This window comes from Aethalodelphis obliquidens, unplaced genomic scaffold (genome assembly GCF_003676395.1).
Source record: "Aethalodelphis obliquidens isolate GAN/ISIS:26980383/991018 unplaced genomic scaffold, ASM367639v1 scaffold6, whole genome shotgun sequence".
In the NCBI taxonomy this organism is placed as follows: Eukaryota; Metazoa; Chordata; class Mammalia; order Artiodactyla; family Delphinidae; genus Aethalodelphis; species Aethalodelphis obliquidens.
In genome coordinates this window covers 10,862,366-10,887,789 of record NW_020837950.1, presented here as the reverse complement: position 1 = coordinate 10,887,789, position 25,424 = coordinate 10,862,366, and the positions used below count along the sequence as shown (strand labels likewise).

At 39.0% G+C, this 25,424-nt stretch overlaps 1 protein-coding gene across 14 annotated transcripts in view; it reads right to left on the bottom strand.

The window, feature by feature from the left end:
* APBB2 (amyloid beta precursor protein binding family B member 2) overlaps nt 1-25,424 on the bottom strand; it is a 376,970-nt gene that overhangs the window by 239,213 nt on the left and 112,333 nt on the right. The window lies entirely within an intron of this gene.

Below are 25,424 nucleotides of genomic sequence, written 5' to 3'. Positions count from 1 at the left end.
ATCGCATTCAACTGCATTTACTTTCCTCTTCACAGAAAAACGTCTCTGTGAACTCATAAATAAATATTGTGTGTTAAGAGAAATCAGAAATCATGAAATTATGAAAAACAGGATGCCTCTTAAGTGGGAAAATAAGTAGGTGCGAACATTTTGAGCATACAAAGAAACAGAAATTGCCCACTTTACATCTATCTGCCTCCTTTGTTATCCTTTGGTGTGAAGGACAGACCCATTATTACTTTAACAGCAGGGTGCCTCTCCTCCCAGCCTCGCATTCACACAGCAACCCGCTCAGCTTCAACCCACTGGGCAACAGATCCTAATGAGATAATCAAGTCTCGCTTCCTTAAAAATTCTGATCCTAAAATATATTTATATTATGCATCATCTCATTTCTTTTGTAACGCATAAGCTCTAAGGTATCACTGATCACACTGAACACATTTTACACATGACAAGAAGCGCACTGTAGCATTGTTTGGAAACAACTTTAAGGATAAAGTTCCCAAAAGTGAGGAATAGTGGGGTTGTTGTTTTGTTTATTAGTATGTACTATGTGACATTTTTCTTAACTGTTAAAAAATAACTCGGTCCTGAAACATCCAATCTGTTTCTGCCCATCTGAATAGCAATATATGGAGAAGGAAACAGATCTTTGAGACTGCCATCCTTTTTCCTATTCTTGATTAAGAATCTAGGAGACCAAGATGAACAATACACCATTCACTTGAATGCAAGCTACCAAGGGGAGGAAAGAAATATTTATGCCAGTGCACAAAGTGTTTAGTGTGCAACTTTTTAATTACTATATTTATGGTATTACCATAATATATTCACTAACACAAATGCTCTACAGGGACATTAATCCTCAACAAATACATCAATGCTTCCCTCCTCTCCTCCAAATTCTTATTATGCTGACATGGGGCAAAAATGCCAAGAACTCTCTCCGAAATAAACATTTCATGTCAACAATCACTTGTTCTACTATCTCCCTTTCTAACTGTTTTATAACATAACAACCCTACTTAAGTATTTGCTATTAACCTAAAAGACAAATTTGTAAGCAAAATACTTTTTAAAGGGCTTTGTTTAATGTAACATCTTTTTTGATACGAAAGCTGGTTCAAGCTACTAAAAAAGTTGATTATGTTCTAAATAACATATTCTGTAACTCATCAAATTATAAGTCTCTGTATCACTCTGCACTTATAGTTCTATATAATTTCTGCTTTTTAGAAACCTCAAGGGGTAAGGCATTGAGGATGATGAAGAGTTTCACAATGGCTGAAGGATGACCCACCTAAGTAATAAAATGGGTTTAATTTCAACCATACTGGATTATTTATTTTTTTTCCTAAAAGGTAATGTCTTCTCAGAGAATCCAGAATGTGATTAGGCTTTGGTGACACAGGATCATCAATATGACTATCAATTATCATGCTCTGTTAGAACATGAGAACACTATCCCTGAGGAAAAGAAGCTGGCCCAGCGGATACTAGGCAGAGGCTGAGTTTCTACCACCATGTTGAGAGTTAGATGCGGAGTTCCCACCAAAGCAACAGGACACTCTGAGAATCAAAGGGAAGAGATTGATGAAATTCAAACACCAAGGAAAAGGAGAGCCAAAGGTGAAATCTCAGTCACAGATCCAGGTCTAGAGCCAAGTGGAGTCAGGATGTGAGTGGAAGATGAATGGATGGGATAGAGGGACAGGGCGTAGGACTGGCTTTATGTGTGTGCTGCTGGTAACGGGACTGACCTTGCCTAGAGTGGCCAGTGGCAAGACAACCTTTCCAGGCACAGAGGGATGTCTGTTCCTCTACTCAAAGGTTGCTGACTGCTATATTTTGGGAGATATTTTTGCCTACCTTTCATAGTTTGGTTATGTCCTCTCCCTTGCTGTCAAGAGTTGAGTCTCATTGCTTTTAGAGTATCAACCGTCCCTTCTTCAAGTCAGCTATGATTTTGGAAACCAAATAAAACTAAAAAGCATAAGAGAATTAAAACTTAAAATACCAAGCTCCAGATAAGTTCTGAAGGACACAGTACACAGACTCTGAACCCATACTGGGGCAGCTGAGATGTCTTTTTTGTTTATTCCTTGGTTCTTACAGAATTCAAATCGTATTCCTTAAGTAAGACTCGCACGAAGTCATTTAGTACAGACACAGCCAAACCTAAAACATGCCCTGGGGTGTTATTTTTATTTATTTTTATTTATTTTTTATTTTTTTGCAGTACGCAGGCCTCTTACTGTTGTGGCCTCTCCCGTTGCGGAGCACAGGCTCCGGACGCGCAGGCTCAGCGGCCATGGCTCACGGGCCCAGCCGCTCCGCGGCATGTGGGATCTTCCCGGACCGGGGCACGAACCCGTGTCCCCTGCATTGGCAGGCGGACTCTCAACCACTGCGCCACCAGGGAAGCCCCTGGGGTGTTATTTTTAAGTGACTGCGGTTATATTTCAAGGACTTCTTTTAGAGAAACCCAGTAAGTTGAATATCCAGGAACACAACCGAACCAATTGCTCTGATGTGAAGTACCTGGGGAAATGTGGGAATAAACTCAGAAGCTGAGGAAGGGACGGCTTTGTCACAGGATAAGTAAGTGGCTGTGGGCAAGTCAATTAGCCTTCTACTCCCATCTGTAATATGGGTTAATGATACGTACCTTGCAAAGGTATGAAGAACAAATGAAAGGCTCAGACGATACCAAAAAATGTAAATTAGACCTTAATTAAGTGGAAACGCACTACATAACTCCCTATGACACACAGATCTTTATTTAGAGCTGAGAAAGTCATCTGCCTAGTGGTTCCTATCCAGCTCTCACCACCTCATATGATAAGATCCTCTTCCCAAATTATTTTTGACAACTTTCCTTTTGGTTAATAAATAAAATGTTTTCAACTTAACTGTTTAAATAGCAAGTACAAGTATTACTGCATTTTCAGGTAAAAAAACTAGAATGTAAAGCTTCCCCCCATTATGATATTCCCACTTTGTTTCTTCCTCAACTTTTTCTTATTCCAATGGTTTCTTTTCCCTTTTTCCCATTTTTCTTTTTTCAATCCTTGCTTTCTCACTGTAAGTTATGCCCCTGCAATAATAGTAACTACCAGCTTTATGTTATTTAGCAGTTTACAAGGCACTCTCATATACAATACCTTATTTCCCTTAAAGTACTTTTACTTTCTTCCCTTTATTTTTACCTTGCTCCACTTTCCAAAACACAAATAGGACTTCCTAAAATCAGCAAAGAAGCAATTTTTCTCCTTCCGACTGCCAACACATTACACAATACTTGGCAGAGTTGTCTAAAGCAAGTTAGACTATATAGAGTATACCTAAATCCTGACGCATCCAATTCTTCTTGCAGATTATTTTTTTCTCCCCTGGTGATGATCTTTTGAAGTTAAAATACAGTGAACATTATGTAAATGTACCACCATGTTAAAATAAGACAGGAAAATCTCTTTAAGAATCATCAAAAATAGTAAATGAAAAATAAAAGGGAAAGATGAGGTAAAAAGATTTACAAAGAGAAAAAGAAAAAGCAAAGTTGATGTTGTTTTGGCTTCCAGGAAAATCTCCATAATCTATCTCACAGACCTATTTTTCTCCAAGCTCTGCATTAAATAATCTGATTATTAAACCTGTGAAAAACCACAAGGGATGAGCCCATCTCATTAAAAAAAGATGATCTTTTGAGTTACGATCATGAGAAGGAGCATCTATTTCTGGTTTTAAGGACAGAAGTACTTCCTGTTTCTTGCTCAGAGGCAGCGACACTTCTAGTAAGCTTCAGCACAGCACAGATGCCTAGCACCCTTTACCTATCATGATGAAAACAGGGACCTTCAAATAGAAATGTTTCCTCTCAGAAGCTCTACATACTCTCAACCCTGACCAACAAAGAACATGAGGTGTCTGAAACAGGAAAATATTAATTCTACCATATGAAGGTAAACATTATTTAAGAAAAAAAAAAAAGGATTCTGTAAACTCTAGGGTGGGAATCAGATCAGATTCCCCTATACTCATTCAAACCCTACAGGACACAAAAAGCTTTAAAGTTTGAATTGGCTTTCCCTTTGCTTTACAATGGTTGAATAAGGCCCATAGTAATTTTACAGTAATTCCTGACATACCTTAATATATTAAACATTATTTAAAAAATCAGTTGTTAAAACTGGAGAACTAATAAAATTTAAGGAAAAAGTTGAAAGAGAGGTCATATTTGGTCCTGATTCTGCTGTGGTGTTCACATGTTCAATAATGTAAGCCTTTGGCACATTATGAAATCTTCTTCATTTTACAAGAGATATTCTGAGATTTTATCCTAGGAATGAGAAAGATATCATGGTCTGACATTCTTCTATAGACTCTACAGAGATGCTTCATGGAAACTCAGCATCCTACAGAATACAGCTGGGACTACCACATAAAACGGTACTTAGAAAAGAATGTTTTTCCAGCTTGGACACAACTCAAGTCAAACTAGTAGGGAATCTAAGAAAGACTGACCCAACTGGGATTATGGCCGTGGAAAACCTGAAGGGATGGAAGTCATTTCTTTGAAATGTTGTAAATTGTGTGTGTTATTCTTGTGACTGGGTTTGAGGTCAGACTTGGAATTTATACCTAAGAAATAACTGACCCTTTTTCCTATTATGTACTCAAATCAAGAAAGGATGACACCTAGTTCAATTTTGACAGTGAGAGTAACAATCTCTGAATGAAACTGAAAAGTATAGTAGATGGAATCCATCCTAGAGTAACCAAATTAACTCTTCTTCAATGGACCAGACAACCATGTATCCAAATGGAAAGACCAAATCTCAAAAGTTCATGATTAAGAATTTTCAGCATCAAGTGGTGGATTATAATCATGTGCTTAACTGCATTCCCTCCACTAAATGACACCAAATAAGAGGAAGAGATAAACTCACAAGAAGAAAGAGAATGGAAAAAGAGAAAAATAATGGAAAAACTTTTTGGAAAATGGAAAGCAGATGGGAAAATGACGAGTGAATTTTCAAAGCAGGGACAGACAAAACTGAAATGCCTACTAGCAGAACTGACAGGAAGAAGCCAGACAATACAGGGCACAGACCCTTCAGAAAGTACAAAGTCCAGTTCCATCCAAAGTGGGGGACGAATGGAGAAGGAAGCGCAGAGATGGCATTGAAAACCGGAGAACTGCTTGCAAGACATTTTAAGGAGTAAACCTCCAGATCTGTCCTTCGCCATGAAGCTTGTCAACTCTCTCCTTCCGCCTGAGAAAGTCTGGACTCAGGGACACTAGGAAGAGTGACTGGGTGGAGGTACCATTCTGAAACAGAGGACTGAGTCAAAGTGTACACTGAGTGGAGAGACCCCCAGCCCCTCCCCTGCTGGGTTTCTAACCAGCCCAAGAGAAGAGATCTACAGTTACCAAAACTAGGGAGAAAGGGGGCTTCTGAAAACAGAAAATCATCCTATGGCAAGTAAGGTCACCAGGTGACATGAGAGAGCCCTGTCAGCTTGTTTATGCACAAAGAGCCTCCACATAAATAAAAATGGACAGCCAATGATCACCAGACATGTGATGAAGAGCCTAACGTGACAGACAGGAACTTTATGAGAAAGGACAGTCAGTCAACGCTGGGAGCAGGGAGAAAACTTCATACACATTATTAAAAAGACACTTGCATCCATAAAGCAAAACAAGAATAGGATGCCATAAAATAGAAATATTATTAGAACATGAGCTACTAGAAATTAATATTATGATCACAGAAATTAAAAATCCATAGAAGGGTTAGAAGATAATAGAGATTTAAATGTTCCCCAAGAGTAGAACAAAAAAATAGCAGGATAGAGATCAGGGACTTTTTTTTTTAACAATAAGTAAGTTGGAGGAAAAATACAAAAGTTCCAGCATCTGACAAATAAGAGTTTCAGAAAAGAGAAAACAGTGGGGAGAAAATTATCCTCCACCACCTGCCGCAAAAATCATCACAATGGATGGAAAAAGTTACACACCAAGGCACATTATGCTGAAACCTCAGAACATTAGGGGATTAAAAATAAAAGACTCTAAAAGCTCCCCTGCTACACCCCTCCCAAAAGAAGTCACATATAAAGTAACCAGAATCAGAAACGCACCCAACAATAGCAAAATTGGAAGCGGAAGAAAATGAAGCAGGGACTCCAAAACTCTCAGGGAAACTAATTTCCCACTTTAAATTCTGTATCAATCATATGTGAGGAGAGACTAAGTGATATTTGCACACATGCCAGATCTCCAGAAAATTACATCATACACACTCTTCTTTCTCAAGAAGCAACTGCGCAATGTGCCTCCCCCAAAAGAAAGAGGAAACCAGGAGAGATGCTATTCAGTAAACAGGTCAGTCAAGAACTCCTAACATGGTAGTAAAAGAAAATTCCGGGTCAACAGCTGTGCATAAGCCCTCAAGAGCAAACAGTCCAGAAGGGAGCAGGCAAGCAGAAGGCTCCCGGAAAAACGTCACACACACCACAGACACACACAAAAGAACTGAGAGCCAAGCCGTTGTGTTTGACCTTATTTGAGAATTTGGGGCTGAATAAGTAGCACATAAATAGAATAGGAAGCCAAAAAAAAAAAAGATTTTTTTAATATGCTGAACAAGAAAGAAAATAAAATCACAGTACACTGCATAACTCAGCTGTGAAAAATATTTACGGTGAAAATAAATCGAGATATAAACTATCTCAGAGAATGAGAGGCAGGTATTTAAGGGAGGGAGTGTAAAAGAGAGATAACCCCTTATATTCCTTAATAGAAATTCAATGTTTAATGTCTAGAAAAGAAAAAAAAAATTTCAAGAAACATCATTATAAAGATAATTAGCTACATGGAAGTAAATATCAGAAGAAGAGCTCACTGAATTGAAAGTAGTTGCCTCTGAGAAATGGGAAATGACGATGCAAATGAGCAGGCAGCAACCTGTAAGCTACATATATGTATTACTGCAAATAAAAAAACATTTTTAAGAGGGTAGAAATTTATGAATAAAATATATAAACCATCTATAAATCATCTAAGACAAACTGATAATGTGAAGTTTCATTTTATACTATAAATTAAAAAAAAAGATAAATCTTAATCTGCTCCTCCTAGTTAATCAAATTGTTAAAATTCCATTTAATGCATTTTATCTTAAAGTAGTAAGGAGCACACCGTGAGAGGTCAATTATACCTAAATTGTCAAGTGACACCTCTAGCCTTAGTGAACACGTGATGAAAGGGTCCCTGGATACCAGTGCACAAGAGGGAATCCGCCATCTCTGTTTTCATAGAGTGGTCAACTACAGCTTCAAACAGATAAACGTGTTGGCCGCTCCCCATCTACCAGAGCCCAGATGGTGGTTTCTTATAGTGAAGATTGGTCCTTATAGAGGGAAGAAAGATGGAGACTATTCAGCATCTGAACCCCCTTCCTATATTTGGGAAATTTCTCATCATATGAGTATTGATGAGAGACATATCTTTCAACATAGAGACAAAAATGGCTGGACACTCACCTTGCCAGACTCCCTTGCAGCTAAGGCATGGGACCTAGTGTTGGCCCGACCTGCATCTAAAGCTGGAAACAGGGGCAGAAGGAACTTATTGTGGGTGAGGGCAATGGCAACAACATCTAGTGCCCAGAGGCAGCCGAGGCTGAGGTGACAGAGTTGGTAGCAAGTGTCTGGTCCCATTGGTGTGGTCAGTGTGAACCAGCATGATCCTGTGTTCAGTGACAGGGTCCACCCTGCATAGAACTAATCATAGCATATGACCTTGGCTATGAATCTGGCTGTGCAGTCTCTAATTGCTCCTGACCTTTTCCTAACTTTTAGCAGTTCTAGAAACCACCCAACAGCATCTTCTCCATAAATTACTTCTCTGCGTAAAGCATTCAGCCAGTCTCCATTGCTTCTGTCTCAGAACCCTGCCTGATACATTGCCCCAGGATACACAGGGGGAGATAGGTGGCCATGTCTTGAAGTTAAGAATGAAACATTTATGTTCCTTGTGATACCAAAGCAGAATCAAGGACATTTTTCCACAGGGAAACATGGGGGAAGGTTAGGTTTTAAAGTACAAATAAAACTATACCGCTGGAATGTTATGGGTTAAAAGTTTTAGCGGGCTCATCTATTCTTTGAATTCTTTTCTCCCATTAGAAAACACATTCCAAGTTCAAAACCACTAACTGACTTGACAACAAGCCACGAGAACGTAATCAGTTTGTGAACTGGGAGTTGTCACTACTCACATTTGGCAAAAGACTTGTGCTAACGATTCTCACTGTTGTGAGTGGGCAGAAGAGCAGTGGGTGAGGAAGAACAATTTTCTTTGTCTTTCTACTTAACACAGAGCTTTCTGAGAGCTGAAGCTATCTGAAAACCAGTGGTCAAGAACTGCACATGAATATGAAAATGCAAACCAAGGCATCCAAAGATTTATATTCAGCCGTAGAAACATCAATATTGCTGAAAAGCTACATCCATCAGCTCAGCCTACTGCAGCATATTTAGTTCCAAGACTGAGAAAGCTGAACCCTAGGCAATTTATCTGCATGTGTGTTGGGCTAACCACACAAATTTTGCAGACGAAGCTGGAAGTTAAGATAGATAGATTAGAACAAACTGTTGATGTGACCAAAAGGGCTTCATAAAAGAGTAAAGTGCAATCAGGACATTAATAGAAATGTGGATGGAAAGAAAGAAAGCCTCTCTCTGTGATGCCCATTGTTTCTGGAAACTGAGGAAGTCTTTCATGACAAAGTACAGCTACAGTTTTTGTTAGTCATACTGAACAAGATTATACGCACTCTGTAAAGAAGGCTAACAAAGTAAATGCAAAGCCTGATGTACGCACATAATTTCCCCTCCTGTGGTGTTATTTCATAAAGACTTGCCAAGAGATCAATCCCTCAGTCACAGAAGTCAGGCTATATAAATCACTTTGGAAAAAAAATTAATTGTATTTCAGTTGGTGATGTAAATGCTACTTCAAATTCTATCAACTGCCAAAGCATCTTTACCATATATTCTTCTCCTGTGCCGTCAGTTTTTATAAAATATCTAATGGCCACTAAAACAAGAGCTTTATTCCACAGTTGTCCAGGTGAATTATATTGTGCTCACACAGTGTTTTGAAAAGCTGAGATAAATTCATCTCAGTTAATCCCAGATCACCACCCCGCCCCCAGCTCCCTGTTTCATTTGGAGATTACAATGGACAGTGATTCCACACAGCAACATGCGTGTGTGTCAAAGTAAATATGCAATCTAATCACCACAGCTCTGTACAGAACAAAGCACAGGTTTGATTTTAGCTCTGTACAGAACAAAGCACAGGTTTGATTTTAGCTCTGTACAGAACAAAGCACAGGTTTGATTTTAGCTCTGTACAGAACAAAGCACAGGTTTTGATTTTGCTACTTAGGTTTCAGAAATGAAAAGGTGGGGGGATCCCAAGAAATCAGTCTCAAAAGCTTTTTCCAAGACTACTTTTGTGAGAAATTTTAAAATAAGGCTCAGTTTCTGATACACAAGTATAAAGGAGGCAAATTCACAGCTAGTTACTGAATTTCAAAATGGTGAAACCCTAAAAGCTATTTCCAAAACAGACTCACTATATCCAAAGCCTGAATTAATATTTAGGTATATAGAAATATTTCTTTGTTTTTCTCCCCTCTCCAATGGCTTAAGAGATCATTCAGAAATTCACACTGAGGGGTTTTGTTTCATTCTGCATAGGTTCTGCTTCCAACCATCATAAGTAGCAGATTTTTTTTTAACTTTTACTATAAGAATCTCTATATCAGTATATAATCTCTCAAACACCTTCATCTAAATTTTTTAAACAAATGACAAGATGTAACTAAAATGGCATTGGTTTCACCAATATCACACAATGTAAACTGACAGTCAATGAAGTTCTAAGGAAACTATAAAATGGTGAAATAGTATCGCTCACTTGAAAAAGTAGTAACTGAAAGCAAGTCAAATGAACACCAATCCTTCAACATTTACTACAAGCACAGCAGTTTGTAGTAGGTGTGGAACAGGAATGCGGCATGTGACACACCTACTGGCAACAGGGAACTCAGCACATTGCAGAAACATGACACATGGAACACTGATGAACACTGGATCACAAGCCCCCCAGAAAGATTTAAATGTGAAGGACAAGAGGTTGGATAGGTCAACTGAGACCAATTTCTGTCATATTATTAAGCCTATTATACACACTTAAAAGATTTTATGTGACATGAATACGTCCACACCTCTTATATCATAAAGGATACCAATCAACAATACTGTCAAAGTCAACTTCATGCAACTAAGAAACTTTACCATATCTTTCCAACATCACTCATATTGCTGTATTTATTTTTGACCGGTCTGAGTCTCCCACTGGACTATGAGATATTACAGGTCAGAGGTGTGCCCTACTGAACTTTTAATACTTAGCTCTTGGCACCACTGAACACAGAACAGTCCAATATACTGATGATGAATGAATGAACGGCACTAAAATAGTAGCTATTTATTTGGTGATTTATCTGAATACAAAGATTGATTCTTGACAATAAAACAGAGTTCAGGAGGCTTCTACAAAGTTATATTTTACTAAGAAAATGGTCAAAATTAAGAATCAAAAAATACGCAGAAGAGGTGTTCACTGAAGCATTATTCATCATAGGAAAAATGGCAATATTCTGAATTTTCAACAATTGGGCAATGTGCTGTTTTACTACAGTCAAAGACTGGATAGATTATGGAACCATTAAAAATGACAAACGTGGGGCTTCCCTGGTGGCGCAGTGGCTGGGAGTCCGCCTGCCGATACAGGGGACGCAGGTTCGTGCCCCAGTCCGGGAAGATCCCACATGCCGCGGAGCGGCTGGGCCCGTGAGCCATGGCCGCTGGGCCTGCGCGTCCGGAGCCTGTGCTCCGCAGCGGGAGAGGCCTCAGCAGTGAGAGGCCAGCATACCGCAAAAAAACAAAAACAAAAACAAAAATGACAAACATGAAGGCCTGCAACAGAGGAAATTAAGATGTAACAACAATAAAAAAAGAAGGGGTCAACATAAGATGTATACTACAACTACAACCAAATAAAAATATATACATATGTTAAAAAAGACTGGAATGAAATACACACAAAAATACATGTTTAAGTAAATAGATTTGGAGCTTATAGGTGATTTTTCCACTCTAAACTTTCTGTAATACTTGATATTTATATCGTCATTTATAGCTCCTATTGTAAAACTGTTATATTGCCATTACAGATTCTTGCAAAAGTAGCATTTTAACATTACGTGTCTAACAGTAATTGTTACAATGATTATTAATAGAAACTTATTTCATCAAATCTAAGTGCTACTGGAAGCTACACCACTATTTTATGTGCTAAGAATAAAAACAAAAGTGCTGCCAAGAATAGTTATAAGATGTCAGCAATGGCAACATACATCAAATTTCACGAATGTTAAAATGTGAAAGATGTATGTCTTAGAATCAATGAGACAGAAAAAAGAATAAACAGAATAAAGCAACTGTACAAGAAACTATTTTATTGGTGAAATAAAAGTGATTTCTAGATAACAAGAAACTAACAAATCTATGGGGAAAGTGATAGAAATCTCTTATCAAAATAAATTATTTGACTCACAAATAAGTCTATATAAAGATTGGGATAATGAGAGAAACAAGGACATCACACAACAGAAGTCAAGTCTTCATCACACCCCTGAGATCAAATATACTTGGTCCAAATGGATTGAATAAATGGACTACCAAGAAGTAATTAAGGGTTTCCCTAGTGCCACAGTGGTTGGGAATCCACCTGCCAATGCAGGGGACACAGGTTCGAGCCCTGGTCTGGGAAGATCCCACATGCCGCAGAGCAACTAAGCCCGTACGCCACAACTACTGAGCCTGCGCTCTAGAGCCTGCAAGCCACAACTACTGAAGCCCGGAAGCCACAACTACTGAAGCCCACACACTTAGAGCTTGTGCTCCGCAACAAGAGAAGCCACCGCAACGAGAAGCCTGCACACCGCAATGAAGAGTAGCCCCCGCTCGCCATAACTAGAGAAAGCCAGCGCGCAGCAACAAAGACCCAATGCAGCCAAAAATAAATAATTAATTAATTAATTAAAAAAAAAAGAAGAAGTAATTAAGGTAAGCCAACAGGCCTGGACAAGATTTTTTAGCTCGGGGTAGGGTGGGGACTATGAAATGAATTGCTTTGAGTGGCATTCCCTTGAAAGTAATGCTGAAGCTTCCTGTTGGTTTATAATCACAGAGAGGGCCACTGACTGAATTTTGGTAACCTCAGAATTTTTGCATGGAGGAGTAAGATGGGAAGAGGCAGTAAGTCCACATCAGTGAATGAAGCATCATGGTTCACAAAAACAGAATTAAAATTTGTAATTTTCTACCCAGTCCTCTAAGCTTTCTTCCCTAAATTCTCACATTTCTATAAATAATTGGCTTTTTACTTAAAATAATAATGGAAATAAATTAATCTCACCTGAACTTTTAGCAGTTTAACATGAAGAAAATGTAAGGAACTTTCCAGTTGGAAACCAAATCACGGGACACCACCTTAACTATCCCTGAGAGAGTAACCACAACAATGCAACCAACTGTAAGAACAAACTACAACGAGCAGTGAGACAAAAATATCACCCAAGAAGAAAAAATGTCAAGTGCATTATTTTAAAAGCACCGATTATTTAAACCCTTCATACATCTACATATGTAAAGGCAAAGGGGTCTTACTCATTGCCAAATAACAAAAACAAAATACAGAAGTCTAATACTAAACTAACATAAACATCAGTTTGCTTACTGTAAGAATGAATAAAAGTCATAAAAGCCAACCTCTGGGAAAAATCAACGAAGCCAAGAGTTTGGTTCTTTAAAAAGTCCAACAAAATTGACAAACCTTTAATTAGACTAGAAAAAAGGGAAGAAGACTCAAATAACTAACATCAGAAATAAAAAAGAGAACATTACTACCAATTGTAAAGATATAAAAGGGATTATAAAAGAGTACTATGAACAACTGTATGGTAACAAATTTGACAACCTAGATGAAATGGGTATGTTTCTAAAAACACCTACCAAGATGGAACTAGGAAGAAAGAAAATCAGACCTATAACTAATAACAAAACTGATCAGTAATCTCAGAAGGAAAAGCCTAGGACCAGATGGCTTTACCAGTAAGTTCTATCAAACATTTAAAAAAGAAGAATCCTTCTCAAGTCCTCCTAAAAAATGAAAGAGGGGGAAACACTTCCAAATTCATTCTATGAAGCTAGCATTACACCAATACCAATGAAAGTTTTCTACATAAAACAAACAGACAAACCCCTACAGACCATTATCCCTTATGAATACTGATGGAAAAATCCTCAGCAAAATACTAGCAAACAGAATGCAACAGCATATTAAAAGTGGCATTTATTGCCGAAATGCAAAGATGGTTCAACATATGAAAATCAAGCAATGTAATGCACCACATTAAAAGAATGAAGGAAAAAAATATCACCTGATCATCTCAATTGATGCAGAAAATAAACCTGAAAAATTCAATACTCTTTCATGATAAAAAACACTCAACAAATTAGGAATAGAAGGAAACTACTTCAATAAAATAAAGGCCTTATATGAAAAACCCACAGCTAACAATATACTCAATAATGGAAAAGGCTGAAAGCTATTCCATTAAGATCAAGAACTAGGCAAGAATGCTCACTCTTGCCACTTCTGTTCAATATAGTATGGGAAGCCCTACCCAGAGCAATTAGGTAAGAAAAAGAAATAAAAAGCATCCAAATTGGAAAGGAAGAAGTAAAATTATTTCTGTTCACAGATGACATGAAAACCCATCACAGATGTAGAAAACACTAAAGATTCCAGAAAAAGAAAAAAAAAAAGGTAGAATAAGCAAATTCAGCAAAGTTACAGGATATAAAATTAACACACAAAAATCAGTTGCATTTCTATACATTAACCATGAACAATCCAAAATGAAGACTAAAGATAATTCTATTTATAACAGAATCAAAAAAGAATAAAATACTTAGGAATAAGCTTAACCAAGGAGGCAAAAGGCTTATACACTGAAAACTGCAAAATGTGGCTGAAAGAAATTCAAGAAAAGTCAAATAAATGGAACGATATCCTGCATTCATAGATTGGAAGACTTAATATTGTTAGGATGTCAATACTACCCAAAGAGATACACATATTCAATGGAATCCTTATCAAAACCCCAAAGACATTTCTGCAATTGTGAAGTCCGCACATATTCTCTCTTTCAGTAAATTTTAAGGGTGAATTGCTCCAAGTTACCAACAGACATTAATAATAATTAATCAACCTATAAAGTAATATATTGAACATTGCGAATTGGAAGCTACCATTCAGACATACAGAGGATTCAACGTTTAAAATAGGGTGGCATCATCACTAACATTCAGGCTGACAATGGACCAAATCCACAACTTTTTGCACGAGACAATCACAGGGGAGACTTGGTGAGTCTGTTCTGCCATTGCACTTGAAAAGCATACCAACGGAATAGTATAATATCAGATAATGGGTAGAAAGGCCTTTTCCAGCAACAGATACCTGGGTCTCCACAAAACAGCTACAGTCACAAACTAGGGCAGTGTCAAGGAAGGTAATCACCATCATCAGATACAGAGAGGTTCAATTTGTTCAAAAATTGTACTGTGCATTTTTTTTTTTTTTTTGCAGTACGCGGGCCTCTTACTGTTGTGGCCTCTCCCGTTGCGGAGCACAGGCTCTGGACGCGCAGGCTCAGCGGCCATGGCTCACGGGCCCAGCTGCTCCGCGGCATGTGGGATCTTCCCGGACCAGGACACGAACCCATGTCCCCTGCAACAACAGGCGGACTCTCAACCACTGCGCCACCAGGGAAGCCCTGTACGGTGCATTTTTAGGAGTTATTATAGATGCATAGAATTTCTGATTGACAAAGACCTTTAAAATCATATTACATGTGAAAATCATTTTATGGATAAGAAAATGAGGACCCCAGGAAGGGGTACCTAGGTAACTCAAGGTCACACAACTAGCAGTTAGCAAAACCGGGACTAGAATCTAGGTTCCCAGTGTTTCTCCATCTTCCCTAATAAAACTCCTGAGCTTCAGGTCGGGAGTACCACCTTAGTCTGTTGGCAGAAAAAATCTCCCCACAAAATGATTTCTTTTTCTTTCCAGTTTTATTGAGCTATAACTGACATATAACATTGTATTAGTTTAAGGTGTACAATATAATGACTTGACATGTGTATTTATGACTAAATGGTCACCACAGTAAGTTAGTTAACATTCATCACCATGTATAGTTAAAAATTTTTTTCTCTTGTGATGAGAACTCTTAGGATCTATCTACTCTCTTAGCAACTTTCAAATGTACGGTACAGTATTGTTAACTACAGTCACCATGCTGCACATTACATCCCCAGGACTTATTTATCTTATAACTGGAAGTTTGTTCCTTTTGACTACCTCTCCCACCCACAAGCCCCTCACCTCAGACAACCACCAATCTGTTCTTTGTTTCTGTAAATTCAGGATTTTTTTAGACTGTACACATAGGTGAGATCATACAGTATTTGTCTTTCTCTGTGTGACTTATTTCACTTAACATAATGCCTTCAAGGTCCATCCATGTTGTTGCAAATGGCAGCATTTTCTTCTTTTTGATGTCTGAATAATAGTCCACTGGATATATATGTCACAGTTTCTTTATCCATTCAGCTGGTGACAGATACTTGCATGTCTTGGCTATTGTAAACAATGCTGTAATGAACATGGGGGAACAAATATATCTCTTCTAGATAGTGATTTCATTTCCTTCAGACATATACCCACAAGTGGAATTGCTGGATCTTATGGTAGTTCTATTTTTAATTTTTAGAAGAACCTCCATACTGTTTTCCATAGTGGCTGCACGATTTTACGATCCCACCAACAGTGCATAAGAGCTCCTTTTCTCCACATCCTCACCAACACTTATCTCTTGTAGTTTTTTTTTGTTTTTTTTGCGGTACACGGGCCTCTCACTGCTGTGGACTCTCCCGTTGCGGAGCACAGGCTCCGGACGCGCAGGCTCAGCGGCCATGGCCCACGGGCCCAACTGCTCCGCGGCATGTGGGATCTTCCCGGACCGGGGCATGAACCCGTGTCCCCTGCATCGGCAGGCGGACTCTCAACCACTGCGCCACCAGGGAAGCCCATCTCTTGTAGTTTTGATGATAGCCATTCTAACAGGTGTGAGGTGATCACAAAACAATTTCTCAAAGATTCTTGACCACATCAGTATATGCCCAATATGATTAAACCACCTCACACCTGCCTTAGGAAAGGAACCTTCTAGGATTATATGGAAGTCTTTGCACTGATTCTACATTTTTTTTTTTTTTTTTCCTGTACCTGGGCCCCTCACTGTTGTGGCCTCTCCCGTTGTGGAGCACAGGCTCCAGACACGCAGGCTCAGCGGCCATGGATCACGGGCCCAGCCGCTCCGCGGCATGTGGGATCTTCCCGACCGGGGCACGAACCCGTGTCCCCTGCATCGGCAGGCGGACTCTCAACCACTGTGCCACGAGGGAAGCCCCTGATTCTGAATTTTTTGATAGCTGTGGTTATTGTCCCATCCCTGGGGTAAGCGGTTAGGATCTGCCCTGTGAGAGGTGGACTTTCCAGTGTCAATTACTCTGGGAAGAGGCAGAGCCTGAGATAAGAAATGAAAACTAGGAAGGAAAGACCTGGCAGAAATCTTCCCTCTTCCAGGACCTTAATCTATTTGATGCCTGGCCTCTACAACTAAATATGCTGATAGTCCCTTCTGGGAGAGGGGGCTGGTGGTCTAGGCCAGAGAGGTAGCATTGTAAGGGCCCAGTGAGGACGGGTCTCAGTATGCCATATCTAGTAGCAATTTTACGGGACTCTCAGGGTTTTGTTGAAGGTCATAAACTCAACTTTTATCTACTATAGGGAATTAAGGACATGTTTCCAAGCTAAGGATGGAGTGGGAAAGAGGAAAGCAGAGTGGGGTAGCAGAGCTATCACAGTGCTGGCAGCAATGATTAGCAAGGTCCCCAAAGAAAAGGGAACCTTGGGACGGGAATCCAGGCATGAGAGCTAGGTTCACCTCATCATATGAAGATGGTGTCCTTTCCCGATCACCTCAGAAGAGGAAGCATTAATTGATAACTAGGAGACACAATGGGTTTCTTGCAAATCATCACAGGTTAAACAGATTTCCTGATACCAATAACACAGGATGATATTCAGTAGGTGAGCACCGTGATGACTGTCCAATGTTTATAGTCAGCATCCATGCTGATTGGCCAGAATCTGGTTGTCAACTTTTTGAGTCTCATCCTTCCAACAATAACACATGTCTCTCCATCTCAGTTTCTGCTATTGATTCCTAAGCCTTGGAGAACATTAACCTTTTTGTTAGTGCTTATCACAGATGCAGGAATGAATAAACACTATATTAATAAACTCTAAGCAATAGATACCATTATTCCCATTTTATAGGCTAGAAAACCGAGGCTCAGAGAAAGAACTCACCCACAGACAGCCTGAGGCAGAGCCAGAATTTTATTCCAAAACAATTTTAAGATTGTATAGAAACAGTCCCTCTACTCTGGAAATCTACCCTCCTATGAAAGATAACATTGCAGGGAACAAGAAACTATGGGACTTGAAGGTAAATGCATCATTATCTCATAAAATATCAATATTAATATGGAAAAGACTGGTCTAATAAGCATGATTTTAATCCTACCCAACTCTCATGCTGCAATTATTGTCAAGCATTACCTGAATACCTAAAAAGCTTTTACATATATCTGTATGACAAAATACTAGTTCATGTCTTCAAATCCATGCGAACTGTAAAACCAACTTAACCCTGTTTATTAAGAGAAAAGCCCCAGCATATATTCTATTAATGTGCACTGAATTCCTATGTGAATCTCACTTGATTAAAATATTATTACTATTAAAATATTATTACTATTATTACAAAAGACACAATTTAACAGATTTAAGGAAAAAGTTTGAATTCAACAACTTCCCCTCCGGTCATTTATTTAAACCTCTGACAAAACCTCTGTTCTAAGAAATTATTTCCTCTACTTTCTACTTAGAGAACAAATGAAAGTACATCTAAATTAAATTACCACTGCTGTGGAAACACTGAAACTCTAAATAAAAACGAGCAATCAAGACAAGATTATCTCAAAAGATGCTAGATTCCCTCAACACTGCCCATCATCAGGACAGTCTTTAAATGCCCTTTCTCATAGGCTATGCCAGTCATTAGTTGTAATTAAAGTTCTTGTTGACATTGGCTTATATCTCTCTACATCTGAATCTTTTCAGGTACCGCTCATTTTCTCTTCTTCCTACTTATTATAAGAGATGAGACACTAGTCTGCTTCAAAATTTTACAGGTACTTCATCCACATTAAGGTAATTCATCAAAGTAGTCTGAATGCTGTAAAGATTATTTTTTTTAATGATACAGAATTTCACCCAATTCCCTTATTAGTAGGGTGGCCATTTAATTTATCATCCAAACCAGAACACTTGGTTCTGCAAGGGGGCATTATCAAAAACAGCGACAGGCACAGTCAGGACTGTCCCAGCAAACTGACACATATTGCCACCCTACTTATTAAAGAACCAAACACCGTGCTTAAAAGCCGAAAGTCTCAAAGAAGTGAAATAAGGTTCATGGTGGGAAAGGGGGCAGAGTGGGTTCATGTGTGAATAGAAAGTCAGAAGAGTCCAATCAGAAGGTCAAGAGAAAGTTGCATTCTCTCTCAGGCACCCAAATGCAATGGCATTTCCAGATTACATAAACACAACTCCTCCCCGCCTTGGATATTAAAAGGGTTTGTTCATATGAATCAAGTCTGTCATATGTCGTGTGCTCTCCTTATTTATTTATCGGTTTATTTTACGGCTACCCTCACACTCCTCCTCGATGTTACCTTATCTCCCACCCACACCCCACAACCCACAAGCTTCCTTTCCCCTCTCTTCCTTATTTTATGTCTCATCACTGAACCAATAAACCAGAATTCCTAGGAACTTGCTACATACCAGGCACTGTGCTAAGTCCTCCTACATAAAATGGGGATCCCAAAACTGAATTTGATTCAGTCCTTGCCAGCTCATTGTTCAAATTTTTATTCACCACGCTTTGTTTAAAACTCAGTACAGGGGACTTCCCTGGTGGCACAGTGGTTAAGACTCCACGCCCTCAATGCGGGGGTCCCGTGTTCAATGCCTGGTCAGGGAACTAGATCCCACATGCCTGCCACAACTAAAAGTTCGCATGTCACAACTAAGGAGCCAGCGAGCTGCAACTAAGGAGCCCGTGAGGCGCAACTAAGACCCGGCGCAACCAAATAAATTTTAAAAAAAACAAAAAAAACTCAATACCATTTCACTCCAGCCTCCATTTCTGCATGTCCTAAGCAGCCCAACCAAGGAGTACAGTTGCCAAGTTTCCTAGTGAAGCCACCTCTCTATTTATTTGTAGTTAATTTAGTACAGTATGTACATTGATATAAAAGAAGAATAAACTAAACAACTTTCATTAAGGCGTCAAAATTCCCACATCTTAAAAAAACTTTATAAAAGCTCTTCTGCTCTCCTAACCAAGACACGGCAGCTTTTGGAGGGGAACACTCTTTCTTGCATACCTTTTTCCTCCTTGAAGCTGGTGAAGGATTATGTCTTGCCCACCACTGAATTTCCAGCACCTTGCAGAGTGTCTAGCACAAAATAGACACTCAATAAATATCTGTTGAATAAATGAATGAACGACGGGCTCATGGTTAATGACTTTTTTTTAATGTCAACATCTCAAGATCTTTGCTCCATTGATCAACTCCTCTCTCAAAAGGCAGTCTCCCCACTCCCTCCCCCACCCTCCCCACCACAGTAACAGCTTTGGAGTCAGCCAAAAACCCCAGATCAAATCCCAGCCACTTAATAGCAATGTAACCCTGGGCAAGTTTTCTAATCATTCTCTACGCCTTATTTTTCTTACCTATAAAATAGAGATAGCACTATCAAGTTTGCTAGGTTTTTGCGCTATTTGTGAGATTTGAAAACAATTTATGTCAAGGGCCAGGCAGGAACCCGCTAAATGTGTGTCAGATGAAAGAATAAAATGCCATTCTGTTCTGTGGCTCCAGGTCAAAATGTAACCATCAAACTGTAATTTGCCAAAGCTGATCTTCATTTAACAACAGATAAGCATCAGAAGTGGTAACACACAACTGGAGTCTGTCTGCTGTGGAACATCAAAGGGAGAGTTTAACATCTGCTTTTAAATGCCGGAGAACAACAATTAGTGCACAAGTAAAAGGGAAAGGTATACAATCCGATTTCATTTTCCCCACCAGGGTATCCATGTATTAAGGGATTACCAGCTCACGGCAGACTAAAGCTTTTTTGCAAGGGTCACTTAGTGGGGGGAGGTAACCCTGGAAAGGGTTTTTAAATTCGGCATTTATTGATAGCTCCTGCTTTTCACCATCAAGAAGGTACAGGCCAAGTCTGCCCTTCCTTCAAAGTGCAAAACTAAGCAATCAAAAACTATAAGAATAAGACGGAGGCTGAAGAGTATTTTTACCCAACTTGTTAGCAATCGAAGATATTAAACCTCAAAAGGGAATAACATCATGAATCTTTGTGCGACTTGAAATTTATGAAATGTATGCCTGTGATGGACGGGACATTTTGTTTTCACTGTAGAGCCACGTTCTGAACCCATTCTCCTGCTGTCAGGCCAAGCAGCAGCCGTGGGAATAAGCAGCTCCCTGTGCTTTATTTCTAGCACACCTGAACCTGCCATCAACTGCGACCGTGACAGCTATTTACGGGCCCTTACTTTCCCCTTTTCCAGTAACAGCGGCAGAGACAAGCTATGAAACTTCCCCAGGGTTTGCTTTCCTTCCTCACAGCTCTCTTGGAAGATGAAAGAAACCCCAGAGTTTTTCAAAGCCCAGAGGCAATGTTGATCTTGAGTAACATTTTCTATTTTCTTAAAAGACGTCGTTTCCTACTCTCCTCCAGCATACGGAACATGAAGCAAAGCCTAAACTACCTCCTTAGAGTTCAGGAAAATAAATGCAGTAGTTACAAGAGAACGTGAACTCTGGTTTAAAAACAGCAAAGGGTTAGGGATAAACACGGGCTGTAATACTGAACCGTCAAGTTCTGTCCTACGAGCTCACAGTTTTGGCCTCCTTTTAAAGAGTGTCTGAGCAAAAGTGGCTCCCGTCTGAATACGGATATTTTTTCCCTAAATTCCCAGTGAACCAAGTACACGAACCTATTATAACAACCTGTTTTCTTATCCATCTTCCTTTCACAGATGCTTTCTTGTCATGAGTCACAGAGCTCATAAACCAAGAAACTAGGGTGCAAACCTAGGCAGACTGACCTGAACGGTCTCCCATAATATGCCCTGAACCAGAAAAGTACTTCTGTTTGTTGTCTAAATCTGAAACCAGCCAGGACCAACAGGAGTAACCGTCAACACAAGGGCTCCACGTATTTTCACAAACTGAGGTCCTTACCTGCATGAATGATGGTGTAGTATTTTTTATGGACTCAAAAATATCATTTAAGACAGTTTTATACCTGCCATAGCAATGAAGCAGCAAGCACAGCTTTACAGCCTCCAAAAGGGCTTACAAGAAGTGCATTTTAGTCTCAGCTTCAGTTTTGGACAGCAAGTCACAAGAGAAAATGGCAATTAGGAATTTCCTGAAACTTTAGAGATCAATCTAGATATCAAACAACTAAATAGATAAATAAATAAACAAATATCAAACTAAAATCCAATTACCCCCATTTAAGTAACACTTGATATAACTTCAACAGAAGCTTTGCATATATAATTTTAAAACACTGAATTTCAAGGGACAAAATATCTTAGAGATTATTCATCTTATCAATGCAAATTTTATTGAGCAAAGAGTTATGAAAGACAAAAAAAAAAAAAAGTGAATGAGACTGGATCCCAGGCCTCAAGACCTTACAGTCTATTAAACATTATGTAAATAACTATAACCCAATTCAAGTTAAAAACAATAAAAGATAAAATCAGAATATACTATCAGAGAGACTGAAGTAGGGTATTAAGGGAGTTTGACACACAGAAAGGATTACTTCTGATCATAGCACAGTGGTTAAGAGTATAAACATGAGAGTCATACAGACCTGAGTTCAAGTGTTGACCACTCCACTCCCTAGCTATGTGACATTAGACAAGTTATTTAACCTCACTGAGCCTCAGTTTCAAAATCTTTATAATGGGGCGATAACACCTACCTCTCAGAACTGATATATAGGATTAAATAAGACGAAATATGTAAAACTCTTCCTACAATTCCCAGCACACTCCCAGGGTTAATTGCTAGCAGTGGCTTCCAGTCCCAGACCTATTATTTCTCCAACTCACACGCCTAGCTACTTCTCTTACCAATGCTCCTTAATTGCTCTGGTCCAATGCCCTGCTAGATCCTCCTACCAACTCTTCTTTAAAGATGAAGAGATGGACTTTGAGAAAATGGGGAACATGCCCAATGCCACACAGACTCCTGATTCCTCGGGAGAAGACCGCCCCTTCCTCAGCAGGCCCACAGCATTTGTGAATCCATCTTCCCTACAAGCTCACCAGAGTCAGATGGACACCTCATGGGCTTTAAAGTTAGGTGGATCACAGTTAGAATCCTAACTCAAACCTTTTCTAGCCGTGTGAATGCTGGAGAGTTACTTTCCGCCGAGTTTCAGTAATCCCTACCCTAAGAATTACTGTGACAATCTAGTAACTCACTCCTATGACTTCCACACTTGTTCAGACAGCGGAGCCAGTCTACGGGCAGAATATCAGAAATCCCGGTATATTTAACTGTACCACATGAACCAAGAATCATTCTACTAGGAGAAATTACAACTGCATTATATACATACTGCTTCCCACATATTATGTGTGCGTGTGTGTACACGTGTGTACAAATATATACACACGTTTTTTAAATCACTGTTCTCAGTTTATTGATTAAATGTTTGTTATTCATTAACTTTTTTTCCCCTATTTGCTAATTTAACTTAACAAGCAGTAGCAGGTACCAAAAGTTCAGGAAAATATAATGGAAAAAAAAAACCCTTAAGGATTAGAAAATTCTATTCATGATTTATTTTGGAAGGGGTGCGTCAATGAATATCATTACTGAATGTTAGTGGTCAAACGCCTCATTTGAATATATCCAGAATATCACATGATACACACTGAATACATGTTATTTGAATCTGAATTTGAAACTCAAATTAAGTTCCCTGAAAGCAAGAGCATATCTCATTCATCTCTGTATAAGGAGCTCCTAACACAGTGCCTGGCACATGGTAGTTGTGCAAAAAATGCTGGCTTAATAAATGAACCTAAAATTGAGAAGGTATGCAAAGTCTAGAATACATTTTGCATCTCCAATTAATTTGGATTTCAATTTGCTCCAATAAATTATATTCCGAAGTCTATGAAACGTTCCTTCTGTACCCATCACCTCATCTGAGATATTAAGAGCTTCTTGGGAGGAAGAAATACATGGGTAGAATCCTTCCTTAGGCACAGAAATATTGATGAAGACAGCTAAGCGGGAGGAGGATGTCACCTGCACTCTTGTAATATAACAAAGGGACCAAAGAAGACACAAGCTTTATACACAGTACCTGTCAAACAGTGACATTTACCATTTTGAACACATATTTAGTCCCACAAGCCTCCTGTTCAGAACATGTCTGGTTACAGTAAACACAGTAGAGATTGTAGAAGGTGAATCCTAGTCTATTCTCTGCTCACAGATGAAAAACCCACACCATATATTTCACATATTTATACTCCCTTCTAACTGAAAGCCAGGATCACCTAAAATTAAACAAAAAGCTAAGATTCAATTGTTTCTCTTTCACTAAAAATGATATTGTAGACAAATATTTATTAGCATGGGAATTCATTATTTATTAAGTGGAAAAGAAAGGATACCAAATAATTTGTAGCATATACTACTCTGATAGTATTAACATAAAAATAAACATAAATATGTATTAAACAGGATAATAAAATACAAGCTATTTTCTACTTCTTTTAAAATAATCCATGGCTAATTTTTCAAAAGTGCATCCACATTTTGTCAATATTATAGACTCAAGTTTCCACAAACCTACTTCAAACAATTAAATAAAACACTTGAAACAAGGAAGTCTTTGAAAACATATTTGTGATTAAGAAAAAACTAAAAGTAGAGGAAACTGGGAGTTAAAAGGAAGTGTGGGGTCTTCCCTGGTGGCGCACTGGTTGAGAGTCCGCCTGCCAATCCAGGGGTCACGGGTTCGTGCCCGGTCCGGGAAGACTCCACATGCCATGGAGCGGCTGGGCCTGTGAGCCATGGCCACTGAGTCTGCGCGTCCGAAGCCTGTGCTCCGCAACGGGAGAGGCCAAAACAGAGAGAGGCCCACGTACAGCAAAAAAAAAAAAAAAAAAAAAAAAAAGGAAGTGTGGTGGTTGTTTAGGGTTCTGAATTTTCCCTAAAATTGCACTAACCTCCCCCAAAATAAGTCACCAATTCATTTAAGTACCCCTTACAGTTTTCAAAGTACTGTCAGAAACATTCACCTGTGACTTTTGTAAATTTCAGAAGGGACTTCCCTCCATCTCCCCCCACTCTGCCCTCTCCCTTAATGTTTACTTCCATATAACTAGTTCTTCAGCACTAGATTTATACAGAGCATACTTACGCATTATAACCACCTTCTTTTTAACTTAAAAGTCAACTGTGAACATCCTTCTGTGCATATAAATTTTCACCTATGACATCAGTTTCAGTAAGCAGGGATCCTTCTGCCATAGTCCCTTTGGTAACACAGGGACTGTCTTTAGCTTACTGTGCTGATCAAAAGTCCTACTGATGCCTTGCTTCTACAAAATGGAAAACTAACTTTTACAGCAATATCACAAAGGGAATATTTTGGTGTAATGGAAGAAAAATATTTCACCAGGGACTATATTAAATTTTAAAGAAATGCTAAATTATTTGAAAGGCAGTTTAAGTAGCTCACTTTCTGGGGCTAAGTTGTATTTCCAATCTAAACACCACTGCAAATATTGAGATCCTAATGGCCAGAGAATTAATCTTTTGCTCTTTTCGTTCTACTTCTGTGGACAGACTGGTGACTTCCAACATAATCCTCTTTCAAATATCCTTCCAGGATGGAATAAATATCCTTTATTTTAAGGTTAATATGTGAA